Genomic DNA, 16,363 nt, shown 5'->3' on the forward strand with positions numbered 1-16,363 from the left:
TTATCCCAACTAAGAAAGCCTCCACAGTGATTCAATCTTTAAGCTTGAAAGCGACAATTTAAAATTTATTATGCTGTGGATGTCTGTATAGCAGTGGTATTATATTATATAGTATACTGTGTTGAGATGCACTGTATATTGAGTTGGTGTTTATAGATGAGCAGGGAGGAGTATTTAATATTTCAGTAATATTTAAGTGATCTTGCATGTCTGTATTGGATGATTAAACATTCTTGCTTCTTTAAATAATTCATAATGTGTTTTAAATATGTTAAATGAATACATCATGACACTACGATGGGATATATACCTTTACCTCACTCAAAGCAAGCATGAAGTTAGAGTCACATTTCAGAATTCCGTGTCTTCCTTCAAACTAATTTAATGTTTTGAAAATCCAAAACATAATAGTCCCTACCCAAGTTCCTCAGATAATTATGTTCCTCTTTTCTCCGACAGAGTAATTTTAGTTGCTCTGTTCCAGCTACAAGGTAGCTCTGAATCATCAGCACACAACATGGATGGTGAATACCAACACGGTTATGAATGTGACAGAACTGTGCTCGGGGTTCAGATCATGCAGGGAGTTTCCTCACTTTGGATCTGCATGTTTTTGCGCAAATTTCAAATCACTTAATTTATCACAGATTAGCTTTACTTTCAAAGTGCTGGAAGCTTTTCCTAGCAGTTAATTGTTTACTAGATGCAGCAGTTAATTAAAACAATGTTTTTGTCACTATCTGAAAGATAAAAGGTGGTGAGAAATCAGTTTATAGGAAGGAGATTGAAAATCTGCTCAGTGGTGCTGCAGTAACAACCTCTCACTAAATGTCAACAAGAACAAGGAGATGATGATTGATTTCAGGAGGAGATTCAGGGCCCACACCACCACACTATCAGGCTCTTGAACTACAGGGGATAACTTCACTCAACTTCACTCACCCAATCACTGAACTGTTCCCACAACCTATGGACTCACCTTCAATGACCCTTCATGTTTGCCTGTCCTGTTGGGTGTGGTCTGTAATTGTGTTTCTTGGATTTACTGCGCATGCCCACAAGAAAACAAATCTCAGAGTTGTATATAGTGACATATATGTAGTTTGATGATAAATTTACTATGTACTTGACCAAGTTTTTTCAATTATTGGATTGTCAAAGAGCATGTTATTTTTTGCTTTGTATGTTTTTCAACAAAATAAAGACAGAGAGTATGTGTGTGAGGCTAGTTTTCTGTGCTTGTGGTGTCAGATGTAGGAAGTCCTAGAGACCCATGGCCTCCCGGACGACCACATCTGCACCAAGTGCGTCGAGCTGCAGCTCCTTAGAGATCGCGTTCAGGAACTGGAACTGCAGCTCGATGACCTCCGTCTGGTCGAGGAGAGTGAGGAGGTGATAGAGAGCAGCTATAGACAGGTAGTCACCCTGGGACCACAGAGAAGTGGGTAACAGTCAGGAGAGGGAAGGGCAAGAAGCAGGTACGAGAGAGTACCCAGTGGCTGTCCCCCTTAACAATAAGTATTCCTGCATGAGTACTGTTGGGGGGGGATGGCCAACCTGGGGGAAGCAACAGTGGTTGCGCCTCTGGCACAGAGTCTGGCCCTGTGGCTGAGATGGGTAGGGAAAGGAAGAGGGTGGCAGCAGTGATAGGGGACTCTATAGTTAGAGGGTCAGATAGGCGATTCTGTGGATGCAGGAAAGAAACACGGTTGGTAGTTTGCCTGCCAGGTGCCAAGGTCTGGGATGTTTCTGATCACATCCACGATATCATGAAGTGTGAAGGAGAACAGCCAGAGGTCATGGTGCATATTGGTACCAACAACATAGGTAAGAAAAGGGAGGAGGTCCTGAAAACAGACTACAGGGAATTAGGAAGGAAGTTGAGAAGCAGGACCTCAAAGGTAGTAATCTCGGGATTATTGCCTGTGCCACGTGACAGTGAGTATAGGCATAGAATGAGGTGGAGGATAAATGCCTGGCTGAGGGATTGGAGCAGGGGGCAGGAATTCAGATTCCTGGATCATAGGGACCTCTTCTGGGGCAGGTGTGACCTGTACAAAAAGGACGGGTTGCACTTGAACCTGAGGGGGACCAATATCCTGGCAGGAAGGTTTGCTAAAGCTGTTGGGGAGAGTTTAAACCAGAATTGTTGGGGGTTGGGAACTGAAGTAAAGTGGTGGAGGAAAGGGAGGTTGGCTTACAAATAAAGAAAGTTTGGAGACAGTATGAAAGGGAGGATAGGCAGGTGATAGAGAAGGGACGCGCTCAGTCTGATGGTTTGAGACGTGTCTATTTTAATGCGAGGAGTATCATGACTATAGCAGATGAGCTTAGAGCGTGGATCAGCACTTGGAGCTATGATGTTGTGGCCATTACAGAGACTTGGATGGTGCAGGGGCAGGAATGGCTACTTCAAGTGCCAGGCTTTAGATGTTTCAGAAAGGAAAAGGAGTGAGGCAAAAGAGATGGGGGATGGCACTGTTGATCAGAGATAGTGTCACGGCTGCAGGAAAGGAGAAAGTCATGGAGGGGTTCTCTACAGAGTCTCTGGGTGGAAGTTAGGAATAGGAAGGGGTCAATAACTCTACTGGGTGTTTTTTCACAGACCACCCAATAGTAACAGGGACATCGAGGAACAGAGAGGTAGACGGATTCTGGAAAGGAGTAATAATAGCAGGGTTGTTGTGGTGGGAGATTTTAATTTCCCAAATATTGATTGGCATCTCCCTAGAGTGAGGGGTTTAGATGGGGTGGAGTTTGTTAGGTGTGTTCAGGAAGGTTTCTTAACACAATATGTAGATAAGCCTACAAGAGGAGAGGCTGTACTTGATCTGGTATTGGGAAATGAAATTGGTCAGGTGTCAAGTCTCTCAGTGGGAGAGCATTTTGGAGATAGTGATCACAATTTTATCTCCTTTACCATAACATTGGAGCGGGATAGGTACAGACAACTTAGGGAAACATTTAATTGGAGTAAGGGGATCTATGAGGCTATCAGGCAGGAACTTGGAGGCATAAATTGGAAACAGATGTTCTCAGGGAAATGTACCGAAGAAATATGGCAAATGTTCAGGGGATATTTGTGGGGGGTTTTGATTAGGTACGTTCCAATGAGACATGGAAAGGATGGTAGGGTACAAGATCCATGGTGCACAAAGGCTGTTGTAAATCTAGTCAAGAAGAAAAGAAGAGCTTACGAAAGGTTCAAAAAACCAGGTAATGATATGAATTTAGAAGATTATAAGGCTAGCAAGAAAGAGCTTAAGAATGAAATTAGTTGAGCCAGAAGGGGTCATGAGAAGGCCTTGGCGGACAGGATTAAGAAAAACCCCAAGGCATTCTACAAGTATGTGAAGAGCAAGAGGAAGAGACATGAGAGAATAGGACCAATCAAGTGTGACAATGGAAAAGTGTGTATGGAACCGGAGGAAATAGTGGAGGTACTTAATGTATACTTTGATTCAGTATTTACTGTGGAAAAGAATCTTGCAGATTGTAGAGATGACTTGCAGTGGACCGGAAAGCTTGAGAATGTAGATATTAAAGAAGAGGACGTGCTGAAGCTTTTGGAAAGCATCAAGTTGGATAAGTCACCAAACCAGACGGGATGTACCCCAGACTATTGTGGGAAGCAGGGGAGGAGATTGCTGAGCCTCTGGCAATGATCTTTGCATGACTAAGATAGCTGGCGTTGTGGATAGTGAAGTAGGTTTTCAAAGCTTGCAGAGAGATTTAGGCCAGTTGGAAGAGTGGGCTGAAAGATGGCAGATGGAGTTCAATGCTGATAAATGTGAGGTGCTATATTTTGGTAGGACTAATCAAAATAGGACATACATGGTAAATGGTAGGGCATTGAAGAATGCTTTAGAACAGAGGGATCTAGGAATAATGGTGCATAGTTCCCTGAAGGTGGAATCTCATGTGGATAGGGTGGTGAAGAAAGCTTTTGGTATGCTGGGCTTTATAAATCAGAGCACTGAGTGTAGGAGTTGGGATGTAATGTTGAAATTGTACAAGGCATTGGTAAGGCCAAATTTGGAGTATTGTGTACAGTTCTGGTCACTGAATTATAGGAAAGATGTCAACAAGAGAGAGAATACAGAAAAGAATTACTTAGAATGTTACCTGGATTTCAGCACCTCAGTTACAGAGAAAGGTTGATCAAGTTGGGACTTTATTCATTGGAGCGTAGAAGGTTGAGGGGGGACTTAATAGAGGTACTTAAAATTATGAGGGGGGATAGATAGATTTGACGTGGATAGGCTTTTTCCATTGAGAGTAGGGGAGATTCAAACAAGAGGACATGAGTTGAGAGTTAGGGGGCAAAAGTTTAGAGGTAACATGGGGGAACTTCCTTACTTAGAGAGTGGTAGCCGTGTGGAACGAGCTTCCAGCAGAAGTGGTAGAGGCAGGTTTGATATTGTCATTTAAAGTAAAATTGGATAGGTATATGGACAGGAAAAGAATGGAGGGTTATGGGCTGAGTGCAGCTCGGTGGGACTAGGTGAAAGTAAGCGTTTGGCACAGACTAGAAGGGCTGAGGTGGCCTCTTTCTGTGCTGTAATTGTTATATGGTTATATGGTTATAACATCATTTAACCAATGAGTATGAGTAGGCGGAGTGGCATCCTTCCACTTAAGTAGCAATGTCTTCCTGGTTATAAGAGCAATAAAGACCAAAATGTGCAAATCATGTGTCTCCAAAATAATATAATTTCCTCCAATGATACCAAATAAGGCAGTCAAAGGATTAGGTTTAAAATTTACCTTAAAAGGCACCAAAAAAGTTTGGAATACCTCCTTCCAATATTTTTCAAGACTTGGATAGGTCCAAAACATATGGATTAGTGAAGCTTCTCCATTGTTACATCTATCACAATAGGGAGATATATCCGAATCAAAACAAAACAGCTTATCTTTAGTCATGTGGGCCCTATGAACCACTTTAAATTGTAGAAGGGAATGACGGGCACATAACGATGAGGTATTAACCAATAAATTTCATTCCAGGTATCCTCAGAAATTGGAATGTATAAATCCTGTTCCCAGAGATTTTTAATTTTGTCGAAAGGAATATTTCTCATTCCGGACAACATACCATAAATATTAGATATAGATCCATATGGAAGGGTTTCAAATTAAAAATTCTATCAAGTAAATTCTTATCTGGAATTTTAGGAAATGTATGTACATGAGAAGGCAAAAAGTCTTTAATTTGTAAATACCGAAAAAAGTGGGTTTTGGGTAGGCTATACTTAGCTGACAGTTGTTCAAATGAAGAGAAACTATCTCCAACAAAAAAATCCTGAAAACATTTAATACCCAATCTATTCCACTCTTTAAAAACTACATCAGTCATAGAAGGTTTAAAAATATAGAAAAAATGGGACTTGAAAGTGAAAAACACAATAAACCAAAATATTTTCTAAATTGTACCCAAATCCTCAAAGTGTGTTTAACTACAAAATTATCAGTTAAATTACTTAAAGATAAAGTAATTGAGGATCCAAGAAGAGAAATGATAGAAAATTTATTAACAGAATTAGCTTCTAAAGAAACCCAGACCGGACAGTCCCATCGATTAATATAATATAGCCAAAATGTAAGATTCTGTATATTGACTGCCCAGTAATAAAACCTAAAATTGGGTAAGGCTAAACCTCCATTCTTTTTAGCTTTTTGAAGATGAACTTTATTTATATTTTATTTTTCCATATATAAGAAGATATAATAGAATCCAGAGAATCAAAAAAGGATTTAGGAATAAAAACAGGTACGGCCTGAAATAAATATAAAAATTTAGGCAAAATATGCATTTTAATAGAATTAATTCAGCCAATCAAAGATAAAGAGAGGGCTGACCAACTTGATAGCGCCTTAATATAATTCAGGAGTGTAAAAAATTTTTCTTTAAAAAGGAATTTATAATTCCTAGTAATTGTTACGCCCAAATAAGTAAATTGATTTCTTACAATTTTAAAAGGAAGGTTAGTATTAAGTAATACCAAATTATTCAAAGGAAAATTTCACTCTTATGAAGGTTAAGTTTATATCCTGAAAACTGACTAAAGCAAGAAAGTAAAGAAAGTAGAGAAGGTAAAGAATACTCCACATTAGAAATGTAGAGCTGAAGGTCATCAGCATAAAGTGACACTTTGTGAGTAATACCCCTCCTCAAGATACCAGTGATATCATTAGATTCCTGGAAAGCAGCTAAAGGTTCTAAGACCAAATCAAAAAGCAAAGGACTCAAAAGACAACTTTGTCTAGTTCCACGTTGAAGTTTAAATGGATTAGAATTCTGAGAGTTATTAAGAACCTGAGCGGAGGGAAACAAATAAAGTAATTTAATCCATTGAATAAAATCGGACCCAAAGACAAATTTTTCTAAAGTTTTAAATAAGTAATTCCATTCAACCCAATCAAAGGCTTTCTCAGCATCTAAGGATATCAGACATCTCTTTAGAAGGAGAATAAATAACATTCAATAAACAACGAATATTAAAGTGGGAGTATCAATTTTTGATAAATCCAGTCTGATCATCAGAAATAATAGATCGCAAACTATTTTCAATCCTATGAGCCAAAAGTTTAGATAAAATTTTAGTATCGACATTAAGTAAGGAAATTGGTCTATAAGAAGAACATTCAGTTGGATCCTTATTCTTTTTAAGAATAAGCAAAATAGAGGCTTCATAAAAAGATTGTGGCAACCTACCTAATTTAAAAGAGTCCGAAAGGACTGAATATAAGTGAAGTATAAGCAAAGAGGAAAAAAGCCTTATAAAACTCTCCAGAAAATCCGTAAGGACTCAGAGCCTTCCCCAAGTGCAAGGAGTGAACAACCTTGGCAATTTCTTCATAAGAAATGGGTTGATCCAGCAATTTTAAATTATTATCAGGAAGTGTAGGAATACTTAATCGATCTAAGAAATTATTGATTACAGTATTGTCTTTAGGAGGATCAGGACTATAAAGTTTAGAGTACAATTCTCTAAATGTATCATTTATTTCTAAATGATCAGATGTTTTATCTCTATTAGCTTTACAAATTTCTTTAATTTGGCATTTAACTACTAAGGTCTTTAATTGCTTAGCCAGTAGTTTACCTGTTTTATCTCCATGAACATAAAACTGACTTTTATCCTTTAAAAATTGAGTTTCAATTGGATAAGTTAAAAGCAGATCGTATTTATCTTTAATTTCAACATGTCTTTCATATAAAGCAGGATCTGGAGCCAAAGCATATTTTTAGTCTAATTGTTTCAGCTGCTTGGCTAATTCAATCTTCTCCTTATTTCTTAACACTTGCGGTAAGAGAAATAATTTGTCCCCTAATATAAGCCTTAAAAGCATCCCATAAAATAAGATTAGAAATCTCTTCTAGCATATTCTCTTAAAAAAAGAGTAAGTTGTCTCTCCAAAAATTTGAATAAATCCTTGTCAGATAACAGAGTTGGATTAAAATGCCAGAATCTGTTTATTTGGGAGACATCCAGAAGATTTAAAGATAAAAATACAGGAGTAGGATCTGAAACAGCAATTTCTTCATATTCACAGGATTGAACCAATGGAATTAATTGACTATCAACAAAAAATAATCAATGCTGGAATATGTTTGATGAATATGAGAAAAAAATGAATACTCTTTATCTGTTGGATGCAAAAAGTGCCAAACATCAACAATATCACATTTCATTAGAAATGATTGGATAAAGGAGGCAGATCTACTAAAAGTCAATCGTTTAAAAGATGAGCAATCTAAAACAGGGTCTAAACAACAGTTGAAGTCTCCTCCTAAAACCAGAGAATGCAGACTTAAATCCGGTAAAAGCAAAAAAAAAAGTTAAAAAAAACCTGGATTATCAATGTTTGGGGCATACAAATTAGCAAAAACCATTAATTTATGATCTAATTTCCCTGACACTATAACAAAACGCCCATTGATATCAGACACTACATTATGTTGAATGAAAGAAACTGAATTGTCTATAAGAATCAAAACTCCTTTGGCCTTGGCCTGAAAGGAGGAATGAAACAATAATTCCTTCCAATGGCTGAAAAGATGTAAATTATCACATTTATGAACATGTGTTTCTTGTAAAAAAAATAATTGAGATAATTAATTTCTTAATATAATTAAATATCTTATTACGTTTCACAGGATGGTTTAATCCTTTCACTTTAAAACTAAGTAAATTAATAGTATGGTCCATTTTAAATATTGCTTAAAAGTGAGGTTAGAATAAAAACTGCTGGAATGTATATTAAATCCAAACAATGAGCTTCAAGATAAAGTAACGAAGCAACAAATGAAGCTAAGAGAACCAAACAGCTGATAGAAATGAAGAAACCCATCCCCCACCCCCCACCCAAAGAAAGAAAGTCGACCAAAGGGCAGTCGACAGCTAAACCTACCAACATTTCCCTCTCAAAACAATCTACTGGCTGAGTTCCAAAAAAATTTCAAGGCTAACTGCATTCCAACAAGACACAACAAAAAAAAGAGCAAAATTAAACATTAAAAAAAACTCATGAAAAAGTATAGTATAAAATATTAAAAAGAACTAAGAAAATTCAGAACATATTGACTTGGAAAGTATTAACTCAATGAAAACTTATTGATGTTAAGTCCTTAATTTTCTAATCAAAGAAATAAAAGTCCAAAAAAATTAGATACGATGGTATACCAAAAGTAAAAAAAAAGATCCTGAGAGGCAGGATTTATGAACATTTCGACAGGCATAATATGATTAGGAATAGTTAGCATGGCTTTGTCAAAGGCAGGTCATGTCTTACGAGCTTGATTGAATTTTTTGAGGATGTGACTAAGCACATCGATGAAGGTAGAGCCGTAGTTGTAGTTTATATGGATTTTAGCAAGGCATTTGATAAGGTACCCCATGTAAGGCTTATTGAGAAAGTAAGGGGGCATGGAATCCAAGGGGACATTGCTTTGTGGATCCAGAACTGGCTTGCCCACAGAAGGCAAAAAGTGGTTGTAGACGGGTCATATTCTGCATGGAGGCCGGTGACCAGTGGTGTGTCTCAGGGATCTGTTCTGGGACCCATCCTTTTCGTGATTTTTATAAATGACCTGGATGAGAAAGTGGAGGGATGGGTTAGTGAATTGCTGATGACACAAAGGTTGGGTATGTTGTGGGTAGTATGGAGGGCTGTCAGAGGTTGCAACAGGACATTGATAGGATGCAAAACTGGGTTGAGGAGTGGCAGATGGAGTTCAACCAAGATAAGTGTGAGGTGGTTCATTTTGGTAGGTCAAATTTGATGGCAGATATAGTATTAATGGCAAGACTCTCGGCAGTGTGGAGGATCAGAGAGATCATGAAGTCCGAGTCTATAGGACACTCAAAGCTGCTACGCAGGTTGACTCTGTGGTTAAGAAGGCATACGGTGCATTGGTTTTCATCAATCGTGAGATTGCGTTTAAGAGCTGAGAGGTAATGTTGCAGATATATAGGACCTGGTCAGACCCCACTTGGAGTACTGTACTCAGTTCTGGTCACCTCACTATAGGAAGGAAGTGGAAACCATAGAAAGGGTGCAGAGGAGATTTACAAGGATGTTACCTGGATTGGGGAGCATGCCTTATGAGAATAGGTTGAGTGAACTTGGCCTTTTCTCCTTGGAGCAACAGAGGATGAAAGGTGACGTGATAGAGGTGTACAAGGTAATGAAAGGCATTGATCATGTGGATAGTCAGAGGCTTTTCCCCTGGGCTGAAATAGATAGCATGAGGAGGCATAGTTTTGAGGTGCTTGGAAGTAGGTACAGAGGAGATGTCAGGGGTATGTTTTTTATGCAGAGAGTGATGAGTGCATGGAATGGGCTGCCGGTGGCGGTGGTGGAGGTGGAAACAATAGGGTCTTTTAAGAGACTCCCGGATGGATACATGGAGCTTAGAAAAATAGAGGGCTATGGGTAAAGCCTAGGTAGTTCTAAGGTGGGGACATTGTTTGTCACAGCTTTGTGGGCTGAAGGGCCTGTATTGTGCTATATGTTTTTCTATGCTTCTATGCTTCTAAAATAAATAATTGTCAATTGCATGTGATTGTAGCCATACAAACTTTCTAGTCTTCATTTCAAAGATGTCCCAAACTGAAGAATTACATGAAATTATCATGCACATTTTGTAGCTATTTTCCCCAAAGTTCATCCTGTTCCTTAAGTATTATTTTAGAAAAGTTTAGAAATTACTGAAAAGCATTATTAATGATCACCATTTACGTTTGGACTTGAGATACACAATATACCTTCAAAATACAGTGGTCATAATTTTTTTTCCCGAGAACTATTAAAAGCATATATCTTCTACTTGTATTTTTTAAAAGAAGTACTTTAAATTGCTAAGAAATGGTTGTTGCCAGAAAATGGACATATCATATCATGCATGATAAAGAGTTTTAACTGATATCAACTCCTAATAAGTTACAAGAACTTTGTGGTTATGATTGTTATTCATTACTAATTATGTTTGGTTTGACAAAGAAGTTGGAAACACACATCTTCTATAGAATCACTGGAACCGTTCTGATTCAAATTCAACCAAGAATATCTCTCCCAGTTCAAACAATGTCCAGTGCATGCCAGTGTTAACGGGCAGCTGAACTGTGATTCAATACTGCCATCATTCTAATTAACACTATTAATTCTCCTTCCTGAAATCTGCCCAATTACACAGCTACAAAGAGATAATTGAGAACCCACCCACACTTAATAATATTTCTGCAATAAGTTTACTCAGTACGATTGTGGGAATAATTGGATAGTGTGAACTTGTTTGCAATAATATGCATAAGTACAAAAACATAATTAATTTGATATGTTGTAGCAAATTTGTTTTGTTTTTGCAACTTTATGTGCATAATGTTTACTGCTGGTGAAATGAAAAGCAACTCTTTCATCTTTTGTGTGGAAAGGTTTATGGCTGCAGATGTTGTCGGTGAGAATGACAAAGTGTGACAAGAGTTAATTCTGGATGGCTATGTTCAACAGAGTATGACAAGGCACTGATAAATGTTATTACATCATAAATCAACTGATGATTTCTCAGTGGAATGCAATTCATTCTTTGTTGCTGTAAGTAAGTAGGGTTAAATTTAAACTGTTGCCTTGTATTATTGGTAATCAAAAACTATATAGTAGCTTTTCTGTAAAGAAAATACTTTCACAGAGATAAAGCTAAACTGATTTTAAGAAATTTATTTCATCATAAGTAACTTTTCCAGCTAATTAATAATTAACTTTTAACTGTTAATCTGTCAATTTTATTCCCCTTTAAATCACCCCCGGCATGAAACAAGAAGCACAAACTCAAACTACACAAGGAAGTGATGATAAACCTGTGCTGAACTCTTATCTGCTTTAGTTGTGGGATGGATTGTATCTTTGAACTGAGTCTTTAATACAGCAGTATCCAGCAAACTTGACTGATACAGGAAAACTAATACCATTTATCACATTTTATAACCTAGGTTACAAGTAAAGAGTTAATCTGGTTCTTGTCCTATCAAGAAGGATTTTTTTACTCTATAAAGGATATGCACGTTTTAAAATTTGATGCTCAATATTCTTTCAAATGTGCTTTATCTTTCAGAGAACAATTTTGTCAGACTTGAGTTGTGGCAATTTCCTGAAAGGAAAATAAAAAGGATAAACTTGAATACAAAAATGTTTCTAATAATAGAAATAGACACCTCCAACGGGAAATTAATGTTCTTGATTTTAACTTTGCAAATAAAGATAAATTGAATGGATGTTTAAGATATTAATAATAAAGAAAATTTGATGCATATTAATTACACCAATAATGCTAACATTCCAGTTACAATATCATGTTACATTTAAACTTTACTTTAAACATGTATAATTTTGTTTAGAAAATTTTCTCATAGCCGTGCAACAAACAAGTGGTTAGTCATTTTAATAATGAAAAATATAGATTGAATGGTGTGACTGCTCAGTGAGTTGTTGATAAATGAGGTACGATACACAAACTTACTGAAGTTCATGAGAATTTCAGAGAGAATAATCCTTTGAACTTAAATCCATGGTCATAAATCCAGCAAACTCTATGAAAGAATTATTAGTTCAATTAGACGTTACAGCTTATAGTTTTACATTTCAACTTAAGAGAGTAGAATGGAAAGGGAATAATTTCCTGAAAACATTTTAGAGCTTTGAGGCCAAGCAATATTGGAATGCTTTTAAATTTCAACAGGAAGAAAGAAGCAGACACATCTGACCCAAACCAAGTCCCACCTTACAAAGCTGATTACCACCAGCCTTTGAAGTGCCCCTGCTTTCTTCCTACATCTCTGTTCGCACCCTCAATGGGTGCTTCTTTCCCTGAAGTGTTCTGCAATAAACTTCTCGTGAATGCATTTTTGATTTTGTGAATCATTATACATACGAGTTGGAACATGCTTGTTGTAGTGAGTAGAGCTGACAGAACTTTGCCATTTAGAGTGAAAACAGTCTACAACCTCAGGAGATATGATATGAAAGGAGGAAGTATATACGATCATTAAGTAAGAGCAGAGGTGGTATGGCTCTTTCCCCACTGAGCCTGCCCTGCCATTCAATAAGATCAGGGCTGATATGACTGTAACATCAACTCAATGCTCCCATTTACCCTCACTCCTCCTTTTGAAGAATCCATCTACCTCTAGATTAAAAAAAAATACAAGGTAGGATTTCCATCCTAGTCTGAGGAAGAGAACAAACACTCATGACCTCTTGAGAAAACAGTTTTTACCTCCACTCCGTCTTAAATGGATGGCCTCTTACTTTTAAGTAGTGACTTCTGATTCTGATGCCAATATTTCAGGCTTATAACAATTTAACAGAGTTCAAATGAAGGGTTTTCAGAACCTTTCCGGTTATGTTTCAGTTTTCACAAATACGGTGTTTGTCGAATTTTGACCCTTAGTTCTTGTCTGAGACTTGCTATTAAAAGCCCATATCTGGCAGTTTGGTTTGCTGTGTGACCTTCACATGGATTTCAGTTGCAGTCCCCTGTTTTGCTGGACCCCTGCATTATCCCACTGAGTCCTTATCCCAAATCAGGTTAAAACCTTTAAACTAATGATAGAGACAAGGCCCTGTGGACTTCAGAGGGGATTGTCTGGCAGAGATATCTAGGACAAAGGAAAAAACTAGTTCAAAAAATGTTCTTTTTAATTCAGTGTTATTTCTTTTTATTTTCTTTTATCACTTCAATCTCCTACAGCTTTTAAAAATATTAAAATTACCTACACATTGCTAACGGATTTGCTGGCTGTCAGGAGTGTTTCAAGGGCAGCTCCTACTCATTGCTCCATGCTGCTGGACTCCAGGAGGTGGACACTTGGTGAGCCAGCCTTCCACACCTGGGCAAATTTGATGTGGGGTGCGCAGATTCTATATTTAATTAATATTAATATTGCTTTAACACAGTCATTGTTGTTCATTGTAGGGCAGCTTCAAATGCAACTGTACAATATTTTAATAATTAGCTATGACAAAATGCAAAGTTTTCATCACAAATCACCGACATTCTTTGTTAATTTTGAATAACGATTGTGTTTGGGATAAAGACTGATTCTGTGAAAGTAATAATACCAATAATTCCCAGCAGTACCTTTAACCCCACATATTATTGCTGGTTTTTAAGATATTGCCATGGTAAGAAATTTGGCCTCACTCATTGCCATGAAATGAACATCATGGAGGAGGTAACACGTACCATCATGGAAGAGATGCAACCTTAGTCCAAAGCCAACCTGAGATAGTAATCATCTGCACTGCAATGATTGATGCCAAGTACACTGAATTGTCAATAATGGTTGACAAATAATGTCTTGCTCTGATATTGTCCTGTCAGTAATATTCCATTAAGAGTATGTTGTTTCTTGAGGTTGTGTCCCTTTGTCAATTATATTGTCTAAAGAAAATGGATCAGTTTTGTTGAACTGTCTTCTTAATTTAATGCTCTAGTTACTGTTTCCTTTTTATTTTCCAATCTCACTGACCCATTGCCGCCACTTTGAGGCAGGGGTCTCAAGTTTAATGAGGTTTCAAATATATCCTCATCTCCACAGGATTAAAATAATTTGTTCTGATTTATAATCAAATTCCCTTGTGATGCATTCCAGTACTTGATTAATTTTGTTGCCAGCAGTTTCACATTGACCAGATACATTAACTTAAATGATCAAATGCCTTTCTATCTTTATTATTCCACACCTTTATGAAAGGGATGGGTTTCATGTTCCAGTGTCTATTACCTCCCATTTGTCCACATTAAACTCCATCTGGCATTAATTAGTTAGTTCATTTAATTAATCCTGATCCCATTCTAAACTAAAGCCTTGTTTATATTAATCATCTGACCACATAGCTTGTTAGTAGCAAATTCTGAAATATCAGTGGAAGGATTTCATTGATAAACAGTACGAAGAGAGAATGTTATCTGTATTAGTAGTCACTGTCTGCACTCCATGGTGATTTTTTTCTCTCCCCATTTGTCATCACCAATTTATCTAGATAAATGTCACATTCTTCTTGTGTAAGGCAATATGTTCAGGAGCTAAATGTCAATGTTGAGTTCTGAGAGCCACAAAAGGGCCTTAAAGGAGAGTTTGTGTTGTTTCACTGTGTCATTGCTGAAAGAGTGCAGACTGCAGTGATTTGTTACATAGCCTATAGTTTGGGTTGTATGGCCCCAGCTGCATTGAGACTAGATGTTTTTAATTTAATTTGTAGAAGAGACATGCTCAGTGACCTGTTGTTGTTCTGAAGTGGTTAATGACACACCACTGAGTTTGAAGAAAGTCAAAGCCAGGAGATAGATATTTCTATTTTAAATTGGATCTTAATTTGCATTGATTAATCATTTGTTAATATTTCTTTGTACTACTTGACCCTTTTCATTGGTCTTGATAAAAGGTTTCTGCAAAGACTGTTTATTTTAGTTGAAGTAGGGTATTTAACCAGAGCTGTTCACCGGTAAATCCAGAGTGCTTGGGGACTGTATTGTTAGCTTCTAATTGTTCTTGGAATCACTTTGTGTTAAGAGAAATTCTTAATGGTTGGCATTTAGCTTTTGGGTAGGAGACAGGATACAAAGGTCAAGGAAAAAAGGAAGGAATGATTGCTAAATTATTTTAATCACTTTTGTATGTATTCTGTTCATGTTGGGAAGGATATGGCATTCACTAAATGCAAGAGAATTTGAAAACATTCTTTCCTTTCCTTCTTTGCAGTGAGTAGCCAATTACCTCAGGATAATTCCATTGTCAGCATTACCTTGTCTGAGTGCCAATGTTCAGCTGGAAGCCAGGGGAGCCAAACCCAACTACATCTTGACCCAATATTCACACATCTACCCACCCAGTCACATCTGTTGATGGCACTTAAGAAAGGGAACATCTAATAAATTCAAAACAGAACTTCTCAGATACGATGTGTCATTTACAAGTGGCTTAATGGTCTTGTTCTGCAGATACACCTTCTGTCAGGACTTTGATTAGATTAGCACCAATGTTTATTCCCTCTAGAGCAAAATAAATTAATCTGAATCTATTGTCTCCTCAGGCAAGGCCAGGTGTTTCTCTGCATAGATCAACTGAGGCTCCTCCTCCCTTGTCTGGTGCTGATTATCCTTCAACCCTGCCAACTCTTTTCTGTTCTGAAATTGCCCTGGCGCTGATTTCCTTTGCATCCTGCGGGCTCCTTTACGCTCTGTGGTTGGACCCCATAACAAAATACTTTATCTTCCCCCAACCCAACTCTAAGATCCTATCTGAACTAATGAATGTGAAAGGAGAATGAATAATGGTGTGAAAGAGAGAGCCCCAGAAATAAAGGGTTCAGTCTACTTCTCCACCATCCTCTTCAAATGATGGACGGTGTTAATAATGAGCATAGACCTTCCAAAAATGCTCATGTTATCACCTTACCAATACCTTGTACACAATTACAACAGCCATCTCCAGCTATCAATAGCCCAGACAGAATGTCTGTACAGCAGCTTCACAGTTTACCATTCAAAGAAAGAGAATTATTATTTATTTTATTTAGAATATAGCATGAAAAGAGCCCTTTTGGCCCATTAAGCCACACTGCCTAGCAACCCTCAAATTAACCCTAGCCTAATCATGGGACAATTAACAATGACCTATTAACCTACTAACTGGCACACCTTTGTGTAGAAAGACTTGCCCTAATCCTGGATTTTCTCCCTGGATCTTTTCAAGGTTACTTCCCAAGTGCCACAGCAGTAAGTAATCTTGTTCAGGAAAGTGCTCACCATCTGGTAGCTTGAGAAGAGTTCCATGCATGCATTATTTGGAAGAATAAT

Source organism: Mobula hypostoma, chromosome 2, assembly GCF_963921235.1.
Source record: "Mobula hypostoma chromosome 2, sMobHyp1.1, whole genome shotgun sequence".
In the NCBI taxonomy this organism is placed as follows: Eukaryota; Metazoa; Chordata; class Chondrichthyes; order Myliobatiformes; family Myliobatidae; genus Mobula; species Mobula hypostoma.